General features: G+C 35.4%; 2 non-coding genes across 2 annotated transcripts; both read right to left on the bottom strand.

The window, feature by feature from the left end:
* Window positions 1-10,750: 10,750 nt before the first annotated feature.
* LOC128126467 (U2 spliceosomal RNA) lies at window positions 10,751-10,947 on the bottom strand. Its single transcript, XR_008224464.1, has one exon. It is a non-coding gene; the product is annotated as a U2 spliceosomal RNA (small nuclear RNA).
* Window positions 10,948-27,048: 16,101 nt separating this feature from the next.
* Window positions 27,049-27,245, bottom strand: LOC128126466 (U2 spliceosomal RNA). The gene has a single exon (XR_008224463.1). It is a non-coding gene; the product is annotated as a U2 spliceosomal RNA (small nuclear RNA).
* Window positions 27,246-27,620: the final 375 nt, after the last annotated feature.

The following is a 27,620-nucleotide window of genomic DNA, read 5'->3' as shown; positions in this document are numbered from 1 at the left end:
GAACTTACATTAATTTACACTAGTGATCTACATCTCTTTTAAATCTCTCAGTGCAAAGTAGCTTCGTATCAACACCTGTGATACAAATAAGCTGGAGTGGGTTAGGTTGGGAAACCTAATGAGTACATAGGGTTTTCAACCCACAATAATATAATTATTATATTTAAACATCAAACAATCAACCTGATTACCCATCCCCGTTATCTTCTTTGATATTCCTTAAAGAGTTATCTTAAGGGTCATCTCATATATCATATTTACCTCTCATCTTTTTACCTCACATTTCCTTATATGTTCGTTCCTAAGGCATGCATACGTAGTTACAACGTCGCCTGAACTCGTAATCCATAGTAAGGGTTAGAATATCATCACATGAATATATAGTCACAACATCACCTAGACTCGTAATTCATCACCTACAGGTTATAAGTCTGTTGGTGTTTCCACGGGTTGTCTAGAATAGTCCGTGGTCGCCATCTATACTCCAGTAGATGACTACATCTCCAAATTGTCGGACAAGGTTATAGTATCTTTCATCCTTTATCACCGATTCATCATCACCTTCCTATCATCACCTATCTCTCATCATTTTATTTCATCACACACCAACTATTTCATCTACCCATGTTTTATCCCAACATATTTGTAGATATAAAATAAATATATATTTAAATCATTTAAAACATGTATAAGATCATTCATCCATCGTAGACAACAAGTATCCAGATAATATGCACACATAGCACGTAATTTATATAAAATACTTCATATCTATGTGTAAGATGAAAGGGACCATGCACTCACTTGAAAAGATGATGAATCCGAATTCAGACAGCGCTTCGCTTCTTAAAAATAATTTAATTCGACGAAACCTAGTATTATTACCACTGGAGTTTAGTATATTATTCGCCGAGACTAATTAATAGTCTAGCTATTGTTACTATTGTATAAGCGTTAAACAATACTTATATAGCTCATAATAATATCCAGAGTACTTATTATAAGTTCCTAATAACGTTACTATAATTAAATAAACGATATATTAAAAATAGTGTAGGCGTAGCTCACTTACAGCGGGTTTTATAGAAAACCGGGATTTGCTTGGAGCAGCGTTCCCCAGCAGAAAAGCTATTCTTCTCGGAGCCGTCGAGCACTCCGGAGCTTCCACCTCGTGATATGGAGGTTCCATATGTTTTTCGGGGGGTTGTGGGGCTAGAGAGAGGTTCTAGAGAGAGAGTAAAGAGAAGAAAGAATGGGAAATGTGTGAAGAAAATGAGGGTGGGAGAGGTTCTATTTATAGGGTGAAAATGGTTGAACTTGGTGTTACATGTCACCATCTAGTGACAAGACTTGGGAGAAAGCAATGGCCAAGATTGTGCCACATCACCCATTTTCGCACACCACACTTCCGACTTCTAAAATCTGTAACTTTCACATACGAGCTCCGTTTTTGACATTCTTTATATCCACGCGTAGGTAAAAATAAGATCTACAACTTTCATTTTGACTCCATTGGCTAATTCTCGACCGATCTTAAATTTAATAGTACGAGGAGATTATACTGTTAAATGTCCGCGTAAAATTCATAACTTCTACATACGGACTCTGTTTTCGTCTGTCTTTTTACCGTGGAGTTCCTACTAATGAGAACTTCAATTCTCATTTAGGTCGCATAGGCCAAAAACCGCTCGATCTAAAATTCGAGTTTCGGGCTGCGCGCTGCTAAGTCAAATCTTAGAAAATTCATAAGTTCCTCATACGAAGTCAGATTTGGGCGTTATTTTTTTATATGTTCTTGGTTTAACGTATACTAAAACTTTTCTTTATATTTCTAAGGCTAAAAATTCGTCCATCGTAAATTCACTATTTACGTCTCCCGGTGTCGTGCCGGTTTTGCCGTAAAACTTCGACGGACCATAACTTCTTCGTCATAACTCGGATTTCGGCATTCTTTATATGTACGGAGCCCTTGAGACGTATTCAAAACTTGTTAAAGATTATTTATTCTAAATAATCTTTTGTCGAAAAGTCGTTTTCGGCCACTATTATCTCTAAATTGACTAGCCCGGATCTACGGGCATTACAAAAAGAGATCGAGAAGGGGAAGGGTGTCTGTGTAATTGTTTGAATTTTGTTCCTTTACATACAAGTGAAATCAATTTAAGAGTGAAGGAATCACATGAAATATATGTGATTTCTCCATGTTCTTGCTTTCTTGAATAAGTGGGACTCTAAGAATGGACATTAATGTATCATGGGGGGGTTACAGATGGCTATTTGTGCTGGAAATCATTGATTTCATGAATATTAACTCATGTGGAGGAATTAAACTAGAATATGAGGTACGATCATCTTTGTTATTGGTGAAGGGGAGAATATTGTGGAATTGTCTAGGGGTTGGTGGTGATTCCCATGTGTATGTGTTTGTGTGAGAGATAAAGAGAGGCCTAAGATGGGGTTTTTTTTAATACAGAATTAAATAAATTAAAAAGATTGAAAAAATGTAAGGGTAAAATCATCATTGTAAAAAAATTCAAAACAAGTTGGACCAAACATACAACAAAATAAAAAGTTTGGACTTCCGGTGCTAGACCAAATCTTTTTTAGACTACAGTGCCAATTTTTAGCTAACCATACATATCATTTTTGCAATTTTCTCTTGTTATTTATATGATGGAACTTGTAATATATATGTCATCGATTAACAATATTATTGACCTAACACATAAAAAAAAAATTGTGTGTGTGTGTATATATATATATATATATATATATATATATATTGTTTTGGAAAAGATAAATTTAAAAAATGGAGCATTTGGTGACGTATTTTTTTTTCAACATGAAAAAAGTAATTTGGCTTGTTAAAAAAATATGGCATCGTCATATGAGACGCATAAGATTTTTTTTTTTTTTTTGTTTTTGTTTTTATTTTGTTTTTTAGTTTTTTAGTTTTTTAGTTTTTTGTTTTTTTTTTTGGTGTATTCCTAATGGTCATTAATTACTATTTTTTTTCTATTATTTATGGACAATATGGTGTTATCATAAACTAATATCTTATTATTTTAAGTCTCGCTTACCATATATAAGGGTTTAAAATTGTATGGTTTTTAATCATACTTTCCAGGAACTAGATAATTTAATTGGCATATGATATTATAATTATGATTTTGTAAGTGTTTATCAAACTATCTCAATATTTATAAAAATGGATAAACCTTTAATTTTAAAATTATAAATGACGAGTGGTAACTTTGATGTAATGTTTAAGTGGTCGGACCAAAAAAAGGTTGCTTAAGCTTTACATTGTAGTTGATTCAACACCATATTAAGCAATTGTTTGAGTTGTTATTCAAGGAACCCAAGAGCTAATTGGATAACGATTCATAGAATGAGTTTCAGCATAACATACAAAAATATTGTATTTATGCCCAAAGGTTATTGCAATATTTATGTAGCGAAGTATAATTTTTGGACCCCAAAATATTTAATTGTTGGTATAGCCAAAGCGAAAGTAACTGTTGAATAAGGAGTCTTTATATCTAGGCTATTATTTTGGTGTTAATAATAGGTTATACTGAAATGTTTTAATCATTTTTAATCCCATTAGATCACATTATTCTCTTCTTTCCGTATATTTAATTAATATACTTGAATAGCTTTAAAAAGGAATGGAAAAGCTCATGTAATTGAGAAATAAATTGTGTGTAGGTCCTAAATTCAAATGAACATACCAGCAAGCCCAACAATAAATTATTGTGAATTATGTCATAAGAAAAGATATATTCAACATAAACAGTCCAATATTCATGAAATTGCTTACGAAGAAATGTAACGTGCATATTTTATGTTTTATAAGTCCTTTAATTTCAGTGCCCCTATAAATACATGATGGATTGATTGTGACTCAATGGTACATGTGTCTTTTCATTACATATATTCCATACAATCACAAACCTGGATTCCTCACAACCCTCAACCTTAGCTTCTACCCTCCTAGCATCCCTAACACTACAAGGTCATATGGAACTATCTTGGCAACCAACAACCGGACCAAAACAAATAAAGTTCCTGCTCGGATAACGAACCCGACACATATCTCTAAAGATTGAGCGCCTGCACGCGAACTTCATAAACCTAAATATTAGGTTTACTTCAAATAACTTGTTTTGGCTAAACAATTAGGCGAATGAAAAAATACTAGAGCTTGTTAATGTTTTCAAGTACCAACTTAGATGAAATTAACTCGATATCATCTCATGATTGAACTACATAATTAAACTTGTCAAACATGATATTAGAACTTTATCTTTTAAGAATTTATTTTCAATATATCTGCATTTCATGTCTTTTACATTTCATTTTATATATAAAAACAAAAAATCTCATTTGACTACATTGTATCTTGTGCAAACAGGCATTATCATTGATGTTGATCGACCCTAATTGTCTTGTATTACGTCTAAGTGCATTGTAGCACTGATTTTGTAATTATTTAAGTGACCTCGTTATTTGTTGGACCGACACCATGACATGCGGTTTACCGTTTCAAAGTGTATTCCTTTTTCATTTACACCTTACACTTGAAAAATATATATCGACCATTTCCTTCGATATGTTTAGCGTCACCGATTTCTAACAAAATGACTTATTTTCGTGCCCTTATATCGAAATTTACTTTAGATTTGGAAAAAAAAATTATGTAATGTTGGTGTCGTATGATAAAAATGAACTTCGAAATTTGAGAGTTTGGAATGCAACTTTTTAACATTTATACTAAAAAAATAACATCTCGTTCCTGTATGTTTGTTATATTTAATGGGGTTAACACAAATAAGTCATCTTAGACGGATGTCCTTATAATGTAGCCTTTCAAAAATCCATTTCGAATAGGCCATTTGTAATCTCGTAATGTTCATAGGCTGTTAAGTAGGGTTTCTTTTGATATGTTGATACATGCCCATAATTATCGAAGAAGAATTTAAAAAAAGGCATCGTTTAGAACGAAATTTCTACACAAGTCATCATGTCAACGGTATGTTTTTATTCCCTTGTACCTTAGACCTAGTGCGCCTACCAAGGACCATAAGGTAGACATTAGGGTTTGGTGTTAAACATGCTCTTTGCTTATACATTTTCGGCGAATCGGTCCATAAATGTTCCATCGGGTATGTTGTAGACTATGAGATTTTAGGCTTTGTGTTTACTGAGTGTTGCGGTGTGTTCTACATAAATTGAATACTCAGTTAGTTGTATCATATTTTGTATTATTATGTTGTGTGAAGTATGATCATTTTCAATTACGGAAACACCAAGTTCTATTACATAAAAAAGTAAATCGCATGACGGGTGTGTGACACTATGAAATCCAAATAATGATTCAACTAATACAAAGATAAATGCTACGATTTTCGTGGGTGAGGGTCTATCGGTGGTGGTTTAATGACCTTCATCTTTTCCCATTCAGAGGAGCTGAAGCGGATGCACTAGTTCTGCACATGTAAGTATGTAACGCTGACATGAAATGGAATAATTGAAACGGTGATGGTGTGTACCTCTATGTGTCGGAGTTATATCAATCGTATAAAAATATCTTGTGATGTAGTGGCCCCATTTATGAGAATTATCGGATACCCCACATTGTATCTGTACGTGTCAAAGTTTTATCGATTTACAAAATTTAACAAGGTGGTATTGGCATTGCGAGATCAAGCTTCTATTTGGCGTTGGTGTTATGTTTTGGTGGGACAACATAGACAACATATCCTGAAGCTTTTAGAAGTAAGAGGGACGTTGCCGTCATATATTCACATTAATTGTCTTTCCGACCCACTGGGATCCAAAGCTTGTGGGGTACCAGGATAATCATACAAGTTGATGATAAGCTGGACCGAAGAAAAAAACCATGTGATGGTTTCGAAGAACGAAAATCCCTCAATGTCGTTAACGTCGTAGATAGTTTTGTTTAACATGAGGAGAAGTCTAATTACAATATGTTGGTGGAATTGTTGATATAGAAAAAAGAAAATGTAGTTTGTTTATGTATATATCAGTGAGTGTTCCCACATTGGTGTTTGAAGGATTCCAAGACGAATTTATAGATCCATCTTGTAGAGGGTTCATCACTGGGCCTGGTAACGTTTGCCTGTAACCCAAGTGGGGGTATCAAAGTGGGTTGGATTATGATTTGGTCCAGTTTGGTTAGGTAACCATGCTAATACGACACCGAGACCTCCTTGACGTTCGTCAGACGTCGGACGATATCCAAAATTTGTCACCCCAGGCGTGCCCGCCTAAGTGTAGCTAGCAGTTTAGGTGTGTGATTGTCAATCCTGAATAGATATACTCACAAATTCCATGCTCTCCTGGACCCGAATAGATCTATTCACAAATTCCATGCTCTCCCTCCAGGAGACTCTGGTTACACTTCCAGGGAGGATTTACTGATAACCCAAAGGGTTTAATAAAGACGAATCTCACAAGCTAGTATTAATTTTCAGGGAGGATTTACTGTGTTCTCAGACGTTATCAAACATACTAATAATAATTTGATTGATTTGATTGTTTCCTTTACTATAATTGAAATCCATGTATTTATATTCAAATAAACATCCCTTATTATCTGGCAATATACTCTAAATTAAACAGAGATAAACTGAATCAAACATAGTTTATGTATTAACTTTACATAAATCTGTGCTCGTAAAACAACAACTAAAGATCCCAAATTATTCCCATAATAATTTGATTGATTTGATTGTTTCCTTTACAGTGATTGAAATCCATGTATTTATATTCAAATAAACATCTCTTATGCTCCGCATAATACATAAGGGGTAAAGATATTTAAAAGTTAGCCAGATATTTATAGAAGTACATCAGTTTTAGGTTTTGAAAACATTTATAATTTGCTTGTATTCCCCCTGAAAACATTGAAAAACACGGAAAAAAGCGTAGGGGTATGAACTCACCAGACGAGAGATGTGCCGGTTGGATGCTAAATGTCAGTTCAGGGCTTAAAGCACGCGAGGTTCCTATGTAATATGAAGAGATACATAATTTTTATCTAATTAGACCTTGGTCTATTAATTAAATAAGAGTAAACACTTCAATTTAAGTGTTTGGAGTGACCCGGGTAGCATCTATGGACTAGTATGGCTTGGATATGGAGTTTACTCTTCAAGAGTAAACCCTTTAGGAGTTTACGGTCCAAATGACCCACTCACCATGAGTTTACGGCCCTAAACTCATGGTGGGGGTGTTCTTGGTTGCTAAATGGCCTTAAAACACTTTAGGGGTGATGCTAGACTTGGTTTTGTGGCATTGGAAGGGAAATTGGGCATTTTAAGGACCATTTGAGGAGTTTACGGCAGTAAACTATGAGTTTACGGCCGTAAACTCTTATGTACCAATTCTTAATGTGTTTTGATGGTCCTAGGTTAATTACAATGCACAAAGGAATGTTCTAGGGTTGATTACATGGCTTAGGAAGTGATTGGGACTTGAATTGACCTTGGAAAAGTAGTTTACGGTCTATGAAGATGTTCTTGGGAGTTTACTACCTTAAACACATGAGTTTACAACCGTAAACTCATGTTTGTCCATGATTCATGGGTTTTAGTGGTTGAAAGTTAAGCATACTAAGTTCTAGACCCATTTCTAAGCCATATAAGGTGTTAAGGGCACTTTAACACCCATTAGATGAGTTTAAGGTCTAAGATGAAGTGTTTACGGTCCAAGAATGTTCTTGGGCCGTAAACTCAATTTTGTCCCATTTTTGTATGATTTGGTGCATTTCTTGAAGGATTATAAGGTTCTATGCACTCATGGAAGCTCATGGAAGCTTATGGAGGTGTTTAAGGGCAATATAACACCTTAAAAAGGTGTTTATGGTCCATGAATGAGGGTTTACGGTCCAAGCATGTTCTTGGGCCGTAAACTCATGTCCATACATTATTTGGTACGATTTTGGGGTCCTAAGCTCATGCATGCAAGTCCAAAGGTCTTAACTAAGCACTAGAAGTGATTAGGAGGGGTTTTGGGGCTTCAAAACCCTCTTTAGGGGTGTTCACGGTTTTGGAGGGGTTCTTAAACCTTAAACACATGTTCTTGAGTGTTTTGGGTGATTCAAACATAGATTTTCATGATAAGAAAGCTTAATAACAAGCTAGGATATATTACTTACCAAATTGAAGCTTGAAAGGGGGGTTTTTGGATCAAACTCGAGTTTTTAGAGAGAGAGAGTAGTGAGAGAAAGTGTTTTAAGAGAGAGAAAAAGCCTCAAAATGATGTCACTCAATCCGTTATATAGGGGTTGAGTTTATGGCCCGCAGAAATTCTACCCGAAACCGACGTTAAACGGAGCTTTTGGTCGTACCCCATTAATTTGCCGTAACTCAACGTGGTCGTAACTAATAATTTTCTAAATAATAATTTGGGATGTTTTCACGAGTTTCTAACGTGTTTGGATACCAATTAAGTCATAATAGAAGTCTCAAAAATAATGACTTAATTTAAAAGCTTAAACGGAAACAATTCAAAAAAGATAAATTTTATGGACGGAAACGGGTTACGGCGATGGAGCAAACTTCGGATTGTCACACTAACACAAATAAGTCATTATAGACGGATGTCCTTATAATGTAGTTTTTCAAAAATCCATTTCGAATAATCCATTTGTAATACGGTAATGGTCATAGGCTGTTAAGTAGGGTTTGTTTTGATATGTCGATACATGCCCATAATTATCGAAGAAAAATCTAAAAAAAAGGCATCGTTTAAAAAGAAATTTCTACACAATTCATCATGTCAATGGTGCGTTTTTTATTCCTTTGTACCGTAAACCTATTGCGCCTACCAAGGACCATAAGGTAGACATTAGGGTTTGGTGTTAAACATGCTCATTGCTTATACATTTTCGGCCGATCGGTCCATAAATGTTCCATCGGGTATGTTGTAGTCCATGAGATTTTAGGCTTCATGTTTACCGAGTATTGTGTTTTGATCTACATAAATTGAATACTCAGTTAGTTGTATCATATTATGTATTATTATGATGTGTGAAGTATGATCATTTTGAATTACGGAAACACCAAGTTCTGTTACATAAAAAGTAAATCGCATGACGGGCGTGTGACACTATGAAATCCAAATAATGATTCAATTAATACAAAGATAAATGCTACGATTTTCGTGGGTGAGGGTCTATCGTTGGTGGTTTAATGACCTTCATCGTTTCCCATTCAGAGGAATTGAAGCGGTGATGGTGTGTACCTCTATGTGTCGGAGTTATATCAATCGTATAAAAATATCTTGTGATGTAGTGGCCCCATTTATGAGAATTATCGGATACCCCACATTGTATCTGTACGTGTCAAAGTTTTATCGATTTACAAAATTTAACAAGGTGGTATTGGCATTGCGAGATGAAGCTTCTATTTGGCGTTGGTGGGACAACATAGACAACATCCCCTGAAGCTTTCAGAAGTAAGAGGGACGTTGCCGTCATATCTTCACATTAATTGTCTTTCCGACCCACTGGGATCCAAAGCTTGTGGGGTACCAGGATAATCATACAAGTTGATGATAAGCTGGACCGAAGAAAAAAAAAACATGTGATGGTTTCGAAGAACAAAAATCCCTCAATGTCGTTAACGTCGTAGATAGTTTTGTTTAACATGAGGAGAAGTCCAATTACAATATGTTGGTGGAATTGTTGATATAGAAAAAAGAAAATGTAGTTTGTTTATGTATATATCAGTGAGTGTTCCCACATTGGTGTTTGAAGGATTCCAAGACGAATTTATAGATCCATCTTGTAGAGGGTTCATCACCGGGCCTGGTAACGTTTGCCTGTAACCCAAGTGGGGGTATCAAAGTGGGTTGGATTATGATTTGGTCCAGTTTGGTTGGGTCTGGTGGTGTGTAACTTGACTTGCCCGTTCCAAGTCGAGAGTTGGTTCAAGTGGCTTGAGCGAAGGCTTTGGGTCTCTTGGAACCTAGAGAAGGGGGCAATGCGTTAGGCTGGCTTCACAGAGCTGCGACAACCCCTCGCTTCTGACAGTGGAAGGATTACAAGTCTTGGCTCTTCAGGCCTATATTGCCGACTAGTCCGACTCAGATGGACACCCAATTTTTACTTCAAACATTTTTTGTTTGTCAGAGTGATAATAAACCTTGTTTTGTTTCATCTCCGGAAGAAAAATATATATCATTAAAAGCAACTGGTTTTTGAGTCTCTTGTTAGTTACCGTATTTGTAACATGAAAGAAATCCATAAAAAGCCAGGTCCATGGTGGAAATTATATATGGGAGTGGGTTCACATGAGACAGCAAAGACTTTGAAATCTTTAAGCCTTTTAAAGTCTAAAAGTTAAGTCAAATCTATGAACATTGACCTGAGCATTGCGCCAGGCAATCCAAAGTGTGGGGTAGCAGGATGTAGTTATACAGATTCATAATAAGTTGGACTAGAAAGAAACCATTTCGTTGTAGATAGTTTTGTTTGACATGAGCAGAAGTTCAATTACAGTAAGTTGGTTTAACTGTTAGTTAAAAAGAAAATTTTAGTTAGTTTCTGAGTGTTCCCACATTGGTGTGTCAAGAATTCCCAAGACGATTTTATAAATCTATCTTGTAGTGAGTGTTCCCACATGGTTGAAATTAGGGGAGTGGGTTTCATCTTTCTGGCACTCTGTTAACTAGTAACTAGTTTCTGCTGGATTGAGTCTAAAAGTTGAACTGAGTATTGGAGGGGTGCGCCGGGCCTTGGCTGTAGTGTAAGACCAAGGCGACGCATGAAGAACCCCAGCAGCAAGCTACTGTAACGGGCCTTCCCCCATAAAAAATAAGATTAATATCGAGTGGGCCGATGGCCCACATATCAGATATTAAACTGATAAGAACAGATACTACACTTGATCTTAGCCAAAAGGCCGAGAAAGGTATGCTTCTTACTGCTGTGGGCTTCCCCTTTTGTACTCGCCTCCCTCTTGCCTGCTTCCTTCATTCACCCGATGTGGGAATTCGGATGCATAACTCACACTTTCACTGCCATCTCCCTCCTTCCTAACAAAAACAAACTTCAATGGAGTATTATTCTTTTACTTCTTTACTTTCTCTATATATATATTCAAATCAAACTTACACTCTACTACTGCATATGCATATGTGTTTATGATTGCATTGCTTTTTCTGTAGTTTAAATTCACTCAATGCCAACAAACAAAACAACTTCATTTCTTGTTGTGATGTTCATAATTACTGATCAGTTACAAATGACTCCTTCCACTCATGTATATACCTACTCTCCATTTAGTTTTATACTATCACATATCTAGCTATTAACTAAATTTATAACCAAACACAATAACTAATGGACAAACTCAAACTAATCAGATAACTCCAACTTGTTAAAATCCCTTCTATATATCAAAATATATAGATGTGTTTTTAATCAACATATAACCCTTTTAACTTGTTTTGCTGATAAAAATCACATAATATAACTTGAAACCATATAATTTTATAATCTAACACATTAATTTCTTATTCGTTTAAAAACCAGACATAAATTATTTTCCGGGCAACCGTTACGTTTCTTCGTCACGTCGTCCTGTGCTTCCCAGGTAACATTCAACCTTACATTATGCTTCCCGTAAGTCTTCACTGTTCCTTTCAAAGATACTATCCGCTTTTTCAACCAACATGTCCCGCTCTTCTCATCGGCTTGCTATTTGTCATTGGTGGTATCACACTATCTTCACCTCCTAACATCTTACAATCACTTCCGATTCGATTCTAACATTTATGGGATGACTTTTAATGATCTAAACCTGAACAGATGTATTTAGATTAAAAATATTAATATGCTTACACACATCATCCATATCCTAGTAACATTATATTCAAATTTAGTCAACGGATGAAAATGAAAAATCCATATTCAACAATCAAAACTCAATAGTCATTTTTTTTCCATTTCTGATGTTTATTTTTCATTTGAAGGGACATAAGGTGCTATAATCCATGTTCTAACATCATCACACCACCACTTAAGCCATTGATTTCAAGTAGTGGATATCAAGAGGTGAGTCTCCATTTCTGATGTTTATTTTTCATTTGAAGGGACATAAGGTGCTATAATCCATGTTCTCCTCTCATTCTCTCTAGCTATATCTTGTTCTTTAATAAACGATAGGGATAATCTTAAGTGCTTACGTTATCATAAGAATTGATCCTCTTACTCATAACTTGTTCCCCAAACATTGCTTTTCGTCTCATATTAGTGTTACCCAATTCAGACTTCATTTCACAACAGAGGTCTTTAATTACTTTACCTAATTTATAGCCCTAAGGCCATATAGTTATAACTATAAGATATGACAGGAGGAGATTAAATAGGTACAGGACTTGTACTTTAAGTTCCACTTATCGGAAAAAAAAACTCTATTGGTATTCTAATTGTGAAATAAACTTGAGTCTCAGGTAACGCCAACACCCAAAAGGCACAACACTTATATTTGCTGAAAAGCAAGCGTAGCAATGTATTTTAAACGTCCCTCTTCATCAACTTTTACCTTTGAAAGGTTTCATCTCAAATCATCGATTAGCCAACGACTTAGCACTGAATTTATATTGTAACCCAATCAAATAAATTGGTCGATAATCTAGAACTATTATTGAGCTCCCTACCTTTGGAATTAGAGTTGTGAACGAACTATTACAACCATGTGGAATATTAGCCGAAGAATGAACCATCAAAAATATATTTTTTCAGTAAATCCCAGTATCTTTCTACAAACTTAAAGAAAAAAAAACCCCTCTGGATGTGGAGTCTTATCCCCTCCACACCACCAATCAACATTTTTAATTTCCTCAATTGTGCATGAAACTTCCCAACAATCATCTTGCTCTGAAGCTAGAGTTTTACAACATGTGCTACGGTTTTGAACCCTCCCACCTTCGAACGTAGCAAATTTAATTTATTACTAAAAAGTAAAAGTAAGATTTCTTCTCACCAATTTTTCGATAATCAAGCTAATCACCAACTATTTTTATCCCACGAATAACAAATTGCATTTGTCTTCTATCAAGTATACCGTGAACGTACTTTGTGTTTTCATCCCTTTTGAATGTCCCTTAAATCTGAACTTTATGAATCACATTTAAAGTTTCCAATGTATCATAATCATATTTTTTCAAAATATTCAAACGATCCCCCGTGACTTTTGGAGTTACACTTCCTTGATCAATCTCAAAAAGTCGTAACATGTTCTTTTCATTATCTATGTCCTTCTATTTGTTTTTTTCAAAATTTTATAATATTCTTTAACTTTTATTTGAATAACACATGTTAGCTTGTGTTAATCGAATCTAAGGGATGATTCCAAGTATTTATAACAACATTATCAAGATCATCACATCCCATAAGGGATGATTCCAAGTATTTATAACAACATTATCAAAATGTGACGATAGTCAATTTCGGGTCGAGTCAAAGTCAAACAAAGTCAACGAGTCAAAACCTGGTGACTTAATTAGCCATTGTATACTAGGGTTTACGTTGTGTAATTACTGTTCAACTCACTATTTTAATAAGAAAACATCAATTGGAAAATTCGTGTGTTTGAATTTCCTTAGCCTTGATAATGCTAAACAATGAACCAAAGAGATAAAACACTATTTCACACTCATCGGGAGTGTGTAGGACACTAAAACATGGCTTAACGGGGTTTACGGATCTTGCGTTGCGAAGCCGGATGCCCAAAAAAGTCATAAATAGAACCGCTCTTAAATCTCTTTCACTCTATATCTCTATATTACAAATCTCTCTCCAAGTATGTCAAATCTCTCCCAAATCTCTCTCCGTATGTGAAATCTCTCCAAGTATGTCAAATCTCTCCAAGAATGTGAAATCTCTCCCAAATCTCTCTCCATATGTGAAATCTCTCCAAGAATGTGAAATCTCTCCAATGATCTGAGTCCGAGGCCCTTGAGCAGCCGCAGTCTTCGGACCGCAATGGGGTAGCCGCAGCAAGCCGACCGCAGCCAGCGAGCCGCAGCAAGCCGACCGCACCCAGCGAGCCCCCTACAGTAGTAGCTTGGATCCACAGTCTCCCCTTCTCCTCGGACCACAACCAGGCGACTAAGCCACTCCGGTATTAGGCTGCTGATGACCGAGACTTCGCCCTGAACTTCAGATTTCAGCACTTTCTACCCGGTTTTCGACATTTTTAACATTTTAAGCCGGTTTTTAATTATTTTAACGTGGGATTTTCTCCAAAAATCATATTTTAACATACAAGACCCTAAATATTCATAATTTAGACATATTTTTATGGAAATATTTATTTAAGAATAAAATCTATTAAGTGAGATCTTGAGGTGGAGTGTGGATCTTGCCATAATATTTGACACAAACAACCACCCCATGCCCATTCCTTTTGACCAACCATTGTACTCCCCACTACTCCTAGTCACCTCAAGGCATTACCCCACTCCTTTCCCAGCAAACCCACGTCCAAATGAGCTGGAGAACTCTCTTTCACTCTTCACTTCACTCATTTTCCTCATTTCCTCCAAGTATCAAACATCACTTTTCTCTTAAATCCTCTCACTTCAATTTCGAGATTTAAGGGTTGAGCATCAAACTTTCTCTCATTTTTGGTAAGTTTCATCATTCTCCTTATGGTTATTACATTCCCTTTTACTCAAAATCATAGATTGCTTACACAAACATCATCACATTCATGTTAGATCTTCGAATCTTCAAGTGATCCTTCAAGTGTTCTTGAGTTGAACACTTCTCATCTTCAACATTCACCCACTGAAATCACTCAAGGTGAGTTCATACCCATGTATTTTCATGTTTTCTTAAGTTTTAAAGGGGGGGGGGGGGGAATACAAGTTAAAATACCAAGAACATAACTAAACTTTTCTAACAGCCTTCATCAGAAAAGTTGGACTCCATTCACGGACTGTTTTGGACAACTTAAACATTTTAGTTTTCAAAAATGTATTAGGTGCAAATAGCTCAAGTTCTTAAATTTAAAATGACTACTTGCACATCTCCATAAGATTTTTCTACAATTTATGGTGATTTTTACAAAACTGCCTATCATTTCAAACATCAATCCGGACCGGTCTTTGATTATGGACTTGTTCACACAAGTTAGAGGTCCCGAAAAATCATGAGAAAAATTATAGAGAAACTAGACTCATTTTCCAAACTCTTAGAATTTTTGGATTTTGATTTGGACCTTTGATTATTTTTCAACAAATTTTCTAAGAATAGGGATAGAAAATGTTATCAACAGAAAAATACTATCTATTTTATTTCACCTTGTAACATGTTGAGCAAGGTGTATATCTTTATGTGATTATATGTTATTGCAATATATGACATTATTGTCTTAGTATGTAGACATACATCAGTTAACAAATGGACTTTGCTAGATAAAGCATAGAAATAACGATTTGTTATAATCAAAGCACATCTATTACATACAAACATTTGAACAAACTATGTTAAGGTATAGTTCATGTACATTACCACTTTTACTCTTGTTTTGATAAACTATAATAGGTATAGTTTATGATACATCACATGACACACTCATACAAAAAGGGTACATTTATACAAAAAGGAATTTCCAATACATTACACGTGAATTCGTTAATGACTTTTGTGAGACATTCGCGTCACCTTACCAATAAGTCATGTATTGTAACCAAAGTCTCCTGGAGGGAGAGCGTGATAGTTGTATATAGATCTATATTGGGATTGACAAACCCACACCTGAGCTGCTTGCAACAGCTAGACCGGCAGGTCTGTGGTGACAAATGTCATAACAGTTCCGACGCCTGAAAAACGTCGTTTCAAGCCAACTAGGTCATTGTATGGTTATAATAGCTCCCATTAAGTATTAACAAACATAGAATTTACGGGGAATTCATGTAGATAAAACGAGTTTACATAGATTTAAACTTGCATTATTTTATCATAAGTATAGCAAATTACTTGTACACCTCGGTCTTTGGGTTTTAAGACTACTTTTACATATTAAGGAAAATATTGGATTTTCTGGAACAAACACCACTTTTACAAGAAAAAGCTTTTCATAAACTGCCTACAAATGCTTATGAACTCACCAACCTTTGTGTTGACACTTTTTCAAACAACTTGTATTCTCAGAAAATCACTAAACAGGTAACCAAGCGCTTTCGAGGATGGGACGTTAAGGCGTCAAACATTTCACATTTTGTCAACATATTGTAATTGATTTGGAAACATGTAATTCATACAATGATGTAACCTTTTCAATTATATATATGTTGGTTGTGTTTGCTTAAATCACTATTGCAATTGTTGTTATGATGCTATACATGAAGTCATCCACCCCCAGACGTTTCTGCCATCCTTGGTTTGGGGGTTGTGACACAAAATCATCACATCCCATCCAAGAATTATACGACTTGAAAGGAATGGGAATGTAATCTCCACTACCACGAAGTGTTTGAAAATAATAGGTTTATGATTTGAATTGATATCTCCAATGCCATGGACATAAAAGCGGTAAAATATACAAAATTTTCGAAAACTAAAAATCTACCCAATCCGCTCAGCTTTTCACTGTTAGCACAAATCTGGGTAAAATTATAGCCACTCATAGGAACATCAAGTAACCACACACTATGAATGAAATCTTTAAAATGAATTATACAAAAACAGAGCCTACACTCTTAGATGGGTCTATGACCGCATTTACGTCTCCAACAATAATAAAATATCGTTGTTGTTGATTCGTGAAAATCTGGATGAGCTCCCAAAGTAAGTTATTTCCCTTTCCACCTTGCGGATCGTACAAATTGATCATCTAGCATATTAACTTATGAAACACCCACCGTCCTCAACATTAATAACGTGTTCCTTATAAGTAACTATATTCGTTACAACCACCTAAGGATCCCAAATGCATAGTGATCCCCCAATATACGCCTTGCACTACTAGCCACATAATCAAACTGAAATTTTCCCTAAATAGTAAATACTCGTTACTTTTACAAGATCTGAATGTACCATACATGTTTCTTGAATCCCCACAATTATGCTTTCTACACAATTTCATGTGTTTATTCCTCTTGCCATTAATCTCGATCACACAAACATTTAAATAAAGAATATTTTTTATCTACCATGTTCTCATTCAATGATTTAAACCCTTTTGAGTATGTCCGGACGTGGGTGAATGGAAAGATGAATTAACCGGCTTATCTAACAAATTTTCAACACAAAAAACATGTTCCTTGACCGTGGGTTGCTTCCGGAACCCCTTGGCAACAAGACCATCAAATCGAGCCCCATAAAAACCACGCCACATGGTTTGGACAAGGATTGAGACGAGCCTCCATCTTCATTGGCATTATTTCACTTTTCCTTATCATTATTTATGTCTTTCATTGTTCGTAGTCAATCACCCTCAAAACAATTGTCATATTTGTTGAAAAATAACACATTATGGTGGCCTTAGTATTATACTTACTACATGTTGGGTACATTTGTATTATGTCCCATAATGTTTTTCATAATGACATATCTAGTCCCCGAACTTAAATGTTTGTAGGATGATGGATATGACAATTGTCCATAACGTGAAGATCTATATTTGTGTGGTTTCAAAACAATTTCCCATAAGGTGTAACTGACGTACACCATGATCATGTGTGTGAAAGGCATCAACTCTTTCCATCATAAATCAGAAGACACCATTCCGGGTAGAAAAGAATCACTACATGGCATCATCCTCATCAAAGGTTATACTTCAATTCTCATTTAGGTCGCATAGGCCAAAAACCGCTCGATCTAAAATTCGAGTTTCGGGCTGCGCGCTGCTAAGTCAAATCTTAGAAAATTCATAAGTTCTTCATACGAAGTCAGATTTGGGCGTTATTTTTTTATATGTTCTTGGTTTAACGTATACTAAAACTTTTCTTTATATTTCTAAGGCTGAAAATTCGTCCATCGTAAATTCACTATTTACGTCTCCCGGTGTCGTGCCGGTTTTGCCGTAAAACTTCGACGGACCATAACTTCTTCGTCATAACTCGGATTTCGGCATTCTTTATATGTACGGAGCCCTTGAGACGTATTCAAAACTTGTTAAAGATTATTTATTCTAAATAATCTTTTGTCGAAAAGTCGTTTTCGGCCACTATTATCTCTAAATTGACTAGCCCAGATCTACGGACATTACAAAAAGAGATCGTGAAGGGGAAGGGTGTTTGTGTAATTGTTTGAATTTTGTTCCTTTACATACAAGTGAAATCAATTTAAGAGTGAAGGAATCACATGAAATATATGTGATTTCTCCATGTTCTTGCTTTCTTGAATAAGTGGGACTCTAAGAATGGACATTAATGTATCATGGGGGGGTTACAGATGGCTATTTGTGCTGGAAATCATTGATTTCATGAATATTAACTCATGTGGAGGAATTAAACTAGAATATGAGGTACGATCATCTTTGTTATTGGTGAAGGGGAGAATATTGTGGAATTGTCTAGGGGTTGGTGGTGATTCCCATGTGTATGTGTTTGTGTGAGAGATAAAGAGAGGCCTAAGATGGGGTTTTTTTTAATACAGAATTAAATAAATTAAAAAGATTGAAAAAATGAAAGGGTAAAATCATCATTGTAAAAAAATTCAAAACAAGTTGGACCAAACATACAACAAAATAAAAAGTTTGGACTTCCGGTGCTAGACCAAATCTTTTTTAGACTACAGTGCCAATTTTTAGCTAACCATACATATCATTTTTGCAATTTTCTCTTGTTATTTATATGATGGAACTTGTAATATATATGTCATCGATTAACAATATTATTGACCTAACACATAAAAAAAAATTGTGTGTGTGTGTGTGTATATATATATATATATATATATATATATATATATATATATATATATATATATATATATTGTTTTGGAAAAGATAAATTTAAAAAATGGAGCATTTGGTGACGTATTTTTTTTTCAACATGAAAAAAGTAATTTGGCTTGTTAAAAAAATATGGCATCGTCATATGAGACGCATAAGATTTTTTTTTTTTTTTTTTTTGTTTTTGTTTTTATTTTGTTTTTTAGTTTTTTAGTTTTTTAGTTTTTTGTTTTTTTTTGGTATATTCCTAATGGTCATTAATTACTATTTTTTTCTATTATTTATGGACAATATGGTGTTATCATAAACTAATATCTTATTATTTTAAGTCTCGCTTACCATATATAAGGGTTTAAAAGTGTATGGTTTTTAATCATACTTTTCAGGAACTAGATAATTTAATTGGCATATGATATTATAATTATGATTTTGTAAGTGTTTATCAAACTATCTCAATATTTATAAAAATGGATAAACCTTTAATTTTAAAATTATAAATGACGAGTGGTAACTTTGATGTAATGTTTAAGTGGTCGGACCAAAAAAAGGTTGCTTAAGCTTTACATTGTAGTTGATTCAACACCATATTAAGCAATTGTTTGAGTTGTTATTCAAGGAACCCAAGAGCTAATTGGATAACGATTCATAGAATGAGTTTCAGCATAACATACAAAAATATTGTATTTATGCCCAAAGGTTATTGCAATATTTATGTAGCGAAGTATAATTTTTGGACCCCAAAATATTTAATTGTTGGTATAGCCAAAGCGAAAGTAACTGTTGAATAAGGAGTCTTTATATCTAGGCTATTATTTTGGTGTTAATAATAGGTTATACTGAAATGTTTTAATCATTTTTAATCCCATTAGATCACATTATTCTCTTCTTTCCGTATATTTAATTAAGATACTTGAATAGCTTTAAAAAGGAATGGAAAAGCTCATGTAATTGAGAAATAAATTGTGTGTAGGTCCTAAATTTAAATGAACATACCAGCAAGCCCAACAATAAATTATTGTGAATTATGTCATAAGAAAAGATATATTCAACATAAACAGTCCTATATTCATGAAATTGCTTACGAAGAAATGTAACGTGCATATTTTATGTTTTATAAGTCCTTTAATTTCACTGCCCCTATAAATACATGATGGATTGATTGTGACTCAATGGTACATGTGTCTTTTCATTACATATATTCCATACAATCACAAACCTGGATTCCTCACAACCTTCAAGCTTAGCTTCTACCCTCCTAGCATCCCTAACACTACAAGGTCATATGGAACTATCTTGGCAACCAACAACCGGACCAAAACAAATAAAGTTCCTGCTCGGATAACGAACCCGACACATATCTCTGAAGATTGAGCGCCTGCACGCGAACTTCATAAACCTAAATATTAGGTTTACTTCAAATAACTTGTTTTGGCTAAACAATTAGGCGAATGAAAAAAATCCTAGAGCTTGTTAATGTTTTCAAGTACCAACTTAGATGAAATTAACTCGATATCATCTCATGATTGAACTACATAATTAAACTTGTCAAACATGATATTAGAACTTTATCTTTTAAGAATTTATTTTCAATATATCTGCATTTCATGTCTTTTACATTTCATTTTATATATAAAAACAAAAAATCTCATTTGACTACATTGTATCTTGTGCAAACAGGCATTATCATTGATGTTGATCGACCCTAATTGTCTTGTATTACGTCTAAGTGCATTGTAGCACTGATTTTGTAATTATTTAAGTGACCTCGTTATTTGTTGGACCAACACCATGACATGCGGTTTACCGTTTCAAAGTGTATTCCTTTTTCATTTACACCTTACACTTGAAAAATATATATCGACCATTTCCTTCGATATGTTTAGCGTCACCGATTTCTAACAAAATGACTTATTTTCGTGCCCTTATATCGAAATTTACTTTAGATTTGGAAAAAAAAATTATGTAATGTTGGTGTCGTATGATAAAAATGAACTTCGAAATTTGAGAGTTTGGAATGCAACTTTTTAACATTTATACTAAAAAAATAACATCTCGTTCCTGTATGTTTGTTATATTTAATGGGGTTAACACAAATAAGTCATCTTAGACGGATGTCCTTATAATGTAGCCTTTCAAAAATCCATTTCGAATAGGCCATTTGTAATCTCGTAATGTTCATAGGCTGTTAAGTAGGGTTTCTTTTGATATGTTGATACATGCCCATAATTATCGAAGAAGAATTTAAAAAAAGGCATCGTTTAGAACGAAATTTCTACACAAGTCATCATGTCAACGGTATGTTTTTATTCCCTTGTACCTTAGACCTAGTGCGCCTACCAAGGACCATAAGGTAGACATTAGGGTTTGGTGTTAAACATGCTCTTTGCTTATACATTTTCGGCGAATCGGTCCATAAATGTTCCATCGGGTATGTTGTAGACTATGAGATTTTAGGCTTTGTGTTTACTGAGTGTTGCGGTGTGTTCTACATAAATTGAATACTCAGTTAGTTGTATCATATTTTGTATTATTATGTTGTGTGAAGTATGATCATTTTCAATTACGGAAACACCAAGTTCTATTACATAAAAAAGTAAATCGCATGACGGGTGTGTGACACTATGAAATCCAAATAATGATTCAACTAATACAAAGATAAATGCTACGATTTTCGTGGGTGAGGGTCTATCGGTGGTGGTTTAATGACCTTCATCTTTTCCCATTCAGAGGAGCTGAAGCGGATGCACTAGTTCTGCACATGTAAGTATGTAACGCTGACATGAAATGGAATAATTGAAACGGTGATGGTGTGTACCTCTATGTGTCGGAGTTATATCAATCGTATAAAAATATCTTGTGATGTAGTGGCCCCATTTATGAGAATTATCGGATACCCCACATTGTATCTGTACGTGTCAAAGTTTTATCGATTTACAAAATTTAACAAGGTGGTATTGGCATTGCGAGATCAAGCTTCTATTTGGCGTTGGTGTTATGTTTTGGTGGGACAACATAGACAACATATCCTGAAGCTTTTAGAAGTAAGAGGGACGTTGCCGTCATATATTCACATTAATTGTCTTTCCGACCCACTGGGATCCAAAGCTTGTGGGGTACCAGGATAATCATACAAGTTGATGATAAGCTGGACCGAAGAAAAAAACCATGTGATGGTTTCGAAGAACGAAAATCCCTCAATGTCGTTAACGTCGTAGATAGTTTTGTTTAACATGAGGAGAAGTCTAATTACAATATGTTGGTGGAATTGTTGATATACAAAAAAGAAAATGTAGTTTGTTTATGTATATATCAGTGAGTGTTCCCACGTTGGTGTTTGAAGGATTCCAAGACGAATTTATAGATCCATCTTGTAGAGGGTTCATCACCGGGCCTGGTAACGTTTGCCTGTAACCCAAGTGGGGGTATCAAAGTGGGTTGGATTATGATTTGGTCCAGTTTGGTTAGGTAACCATGCTAATACGACAGCGAGACCTCCTTGACGTTCGTCAGACGTCGGACGATATCCAAAATTTGTCACCCCAGGCGTGCCCGCCTAAGTGTAGCTAGCAGTTTAGGTGTGTGATTGTCAATCCTGAATAGATATACTCACAAATTCCATGCTCTCCTGGACCCGAATAGATCTATTCACAAATTCCATGCTCTCCCTCCAGGAGACTCTGGTTACACTTCCAGGGAGGATTTACTGATAACCCAAAGGGTTTAATAAAGACGAATCTCACAAGCTAGTATTAACTGTACCTAGTAGTTTAGGTGTGTGATTGTCAATCCCGAATAGATCTATTCACAAATTCCACGCTCTCCCTCCAGGAGACTCTGGTTACACTTTCACTTTCAGGGAGGATTTACTGTGTTCTCAGACGTTATCAAACATACTAATAATAATTTGATTGATTTGATTGTTTCCTTTACTATAATTGAAATCCATGTATTTATATTCAAATAAACATCCCTTATTATCTGGCAATATACTCTAAATTAAACAGAGATAAACTGAATCAAACATAGTTTATGTATTAACTTTACATAAATCTGTGCTCGTAAAACAAGAACTAAAGATCCCAAATTATTCCCATAATAATTTGATTGATTTGATTGTTTCCTTTACATTAATTGAAATCCATGTATTTATATTCAAATAAACATCTCTTATGCTCCGCATAATACATAAGGGGTAAAGATATTTAAAAGTTAGCCAGATATTTATAGAAGTACATCAGTTTTAGGTTTTGAAAACATTTATAATTTGCTTGTATTCCCCCCTGAAAACATTGAAAAACACGGAAAAAAGCGTAGGGGTATGAACTCACCAGACGAGAGATGTGCCGGTTGGATGCTAAATGTCAGTTCAGGGCTTAAAGCACGCGAGGTTCCTATGTAATATGAAGAGATACATAATTTTTATCTAATTAGACCTTGGTCTATTAATTAAATAAGAGTAAACACTTCAATTTAAGTGTTTGGAGTGACCCGGGTAGCATCTATGGACTAGTATGGCTTGGATATGGAGTTTACTCTTCAAGAGTAAACCCTTTAGGAGTTTACGGTCCAAATGACCCACTCACCATGATTTTACGGCCGTAAACTCATGGTGGGGGTGTTCTTGGTTGCTAAATGGCCTTAAAACACTTTAGGGGTGATGCTAGACTTGGTTTTGTGGCATTGGAAGGGAAATTGGGCATTTTAAGGACCATTTGAGGAGTTTACGGCAGTAAACTATGAGTTTACGGCCGTAAACTCTTATGTACCAATTCTTAATGTGTTTTGATGGTCCTAGGTTAATTACAATGCACAAAGGAATGTTCTAGGGTTGATTCCATGGCTTAGGAAGTGATTGGGACTTGAATTGACCTTGGAAAAGTAGTTTACGGTCTATGAAGATGTTCTTGGGAGTTTACTACCTTAAACACATGAGTTTACAACCGTAAACTCATGTTTGTCCATGATTCATGGGTTTTAGTGGTTGAAAGTTAAGCATACTAAGTTCTAGACCCATTTCTAAGCCATATAAGGTGTTAAGGGCACTTTAACACCCATTGGATGAGTTTAAGGTCTAAGATGAAGTGTTTACGGTCCAAGAATGTTCTTGGGCCGTAAACTCAATTTTGTCCCATTTTTGTATGATTTGGTGCATTTCTTGAAGGATTATAAGGTTCTATGCACTCATGGAAGCTCATGGAAGCTTATGGAGGTGTTTAAGGGCAATATAACACCTTAAAAAGGTGTTTATGGTCCATGAATGAGGGTTTACGGTCCAAGCATGTTCTTGGGCCGTAAACTCATGTCCATACATTATTTGGTACGATTTTGGGGTCCTAAGCTCATGCATGCAAGTCCAAAGGTCTTAACTAAGCACTAGAAGTGATTAGGAGGGGTTTTGGGGCTTCAAAACCCTCTTTAGGGGTGTTCACAGTTTTGGAGGGGTTCTTAAACCTTAAACACATGTTCTTGAGTGTTTTGGGTGATTCAAACATAGATTTTCATGATAAGAAAGCTTAATAACAAGCTAGGATATATTACTTACCAAATTGAAGCTTGAAAGGGGGGTTTTTTGGATCAAACTCGAGTTTTTAGAGAGAGAGAGTAGTGAGAGAAAGTGTTTTAAGAGAGAGAAAAAGCCTCAAAATGATGTCACTCAATCCGTTATATAGGGGTTGAGTTTATGGCCCGCAGAAATTCTACCCGAAACCGACGTTAAACGGAGCTTTTGGTCGTACCCCATTAATTTGCCGTAACTCAACGTGGTCGTAACTAATAATTTTCTAAATAATAATTTGGGATGTTTTCACGAGTTTCTAACGTGTTTGGATACCAATTAAGTCATAATAGAAGTCTCAAAAATAATGACTTAATTTAAAAGCTTAAACGGAAACAATTCAAAAAAGATAAATTTTATGGACGGAAACGGGTTACGGCGATGGAGCAAACTTCGGATTGTCACACTAACACAAATAAGTCATTATAGACGGATGTCCTTATAATGTAGTTTTTCAAAAATCCATTTCGAATAATCCATTTGTAATACGGTAATGGTCATAGGCTGTTAAGTAGGGTTTGTTTTGATATGTCGATACATGCCCATAATTATCGAAGAAAAATCTAAAAAAAAGGCATCGTTTAAAAAGAAATTTCTACACAATTCATCATGTCAATGGTGCGTTTTTTATTCCTTTGTACCGTAAACCTATTGCGCCTACCAAGGACCATAAGGTAGACATTAGGGTTTGGTGTTAAACATGCTCATTGCTTATACATTTTCGGCCGATCGGTCCATAAATGTTCCATCGGGTATGTTGTAGTCCATGAGATTTTAGGCTTCATGTTTACCGAGTATTGTGTTTTGATCTACATAAATTGAATACTCAGTTAGTTGTATCATATTATGTATTATTATGATGTGTGAAGTATGATCATTTTGAATTACGGAAACACCAAGTTCTGTTACATAAAAAGTAAATCGCATGACGGGCGTGTGACACTATGAAATCCAAATAATGATTCAATTAATACAAAGATAAATGCTACGATTTTCGTGGGTGAGGGTCTATCGTTGGTGGTTTAATGACCTTCATCGTTTCCCATTCAGAGGAATTGAAGCGGTGATGGTGTGTACCTCTATGTGTCGGAGTTATATCAATCGTATAAAAATATCTTGTGATGTAGTGGCCCCATTTATGAGAATTATCGGATACCCCACATTGTATCTGTACGTGTCAAAGTTTTATCGATTTACAAAATTTAACAAGGTGGTATTGGCATTGCGAGATGAAGCTTCTATTTGGCGTTGGTGGGACAACATAGACAACATCCCATGAAGCTTTCAGAAGTAAGAGGGACGTTGCCGTCATATCTTCACATTAATTGTCTTTCCGACCCATTGGGATCCAAAGCTTGTGGGGTACCAGGATAATCATACAAGTTGATGATAAGCTGGACCGAAGAAAAAAAAACATGTGATAGTTTCGAAGAACAAAAATCCCTCAATGTCGTTAACGTCGTAGATAGTTTTGTTTAACATGAGGAGAAGTCCAATTACAATATGTTGGTGGAATTGTTGATATAGAAAAAAGAAAATGTAGTTTGTTTATGTATATATCAGTGAGTGTTCCCACATTGGTGTTTGAAGGATTCCAAGACGAATTTATAGATCCATCTTGTAGAGGGTTCATCACCGGGCCTGGTAACGTTTGCCTGTAACCCAAGTGGGGGTATCAAAGTGGGTTGGATTATGATTTGGTCCAGTTTGGTTGGGTCTGGTGGTGTGTAACTTGACTTGCCCGTTCCAAGTCGAGAGTTGGTTCAAGTGGCTTGAGCGAAGGCTTTGGGTCTCTTGGAACCTAGAGAAGGGGGCAATGCGTTAGGCTGGCTTCACAGAGCTGCGACAACCCCTCGCTTCTGACAGTGGAAGGATTACAAGTCTTGGCTCTTCAGGCCTATATTGCCGACTAGTCCGACTCAGATGGACACCCAATTTTTACTTCAAACATTTTTTGTTTGTCAGAGTGATAATAAACCTTGTTTTGTTTCATCTCCGGAAGAAAAATATATATCATTAAAAGCAACTGGTTTTTGAGTCTCTTGTTAGTTACCGTATTTGTAACATGAAAGAAATCCATAAAAAGCCAGGTCCATGGTGGAAATTATATATGGGAGTGGGTTCACATGAGACAGCAAAGACTTTGAAATCTTTAAGCCTTTTAAAGTCTAAAAGTTAAGTCAAATCTATGAACATTGACCTGAGCATTGCGCCAGGCAATCCAAAGTGTGGGGTAGCAGGATGTAGTTATACAGATTCATAATAAGTTGGACTAGAAAGAAACCATTTCGTTGTAGATAGTTTTGTTTGACATGAGCAGAAGTTCAATTACAGTAAGTTGGTTTAACTGTTAGTTAAAAAGAAAATTTTAGTTAGTTTCTGAGTGTTCCCACATTGGTGTGTCAAGAATTCCCAAGACGATTTTATAAATCTATCTTGTAGTGAGTGTTCCCACATGGTTGAAATTAGGGGAGTGGGTTTCATCTTTCTGGCACTCTGTTAACTAGTAACTAGTTTCTGCTGGATTGAGTCTAAAAGTTGAACTGAGTATTGGAGGGGTGCGCCGGGCCTTGGCTGTAGTGTAAGACCAAGGCGACGCATGAAGAACCCCAGCAGCAAGCTACTGTAACGGGCCTTCCCCCATAAAAAATAAGATTAATATCGAGTGGGCCGATGGCCCACATATCAGATATTAAACTGATAAGAACAGATACTACACTTGATCTTAGCCAAAAGGCCGAGAAAGGTATGCTTCTTACTGCTGTGGGCTTCCCCTTTTGTACTCGCCTCCCTCTTGCCTGCTTCCTTCATTCACCCGATGTGGGAATTCGGATGCATAACTCACACTTTCACTGCCATCTCCCTCCTTCCTAACAAAAACAAACTTCAATGGAGTATTATTCTTTTACTTCTTTACTTTCTCTATATATATATTCAAATCAAACTTACACTCTACTACTGCATATGCATATGTGTTTATGATTGCATTGCTTTTTCTGTAGTTTAAATTCACTCAATGCCAACAAACAAAACAACTTCATTTCTTGTTGTGATGTTCATAATTACTGATCAGTTACAAATGACTCCTTCCACTCATGTATATACCTACTCTCCATTTAGTTTTA

Source organism: Lactuca sativa, chromosome 5 (genome assembly GCF_002870075.4).
Source record: "Lactuca sativa cultivar Salinas chromosome 5, Lsat_Salinas_v11, whole genome shotgun sequence".
Taxonomy (NCBI): Eukaryota; Viridiplantae; Streptophyta; class Magnoliopsida; order Asterales; family Asteraceae; genus Lactuca; species Lactuca sativa.
The sequence above is the reverse complement of the archived record's forward strand: the minus strand, read 5'-3'. Positions and strand labels throughout refer to the sequence as shown.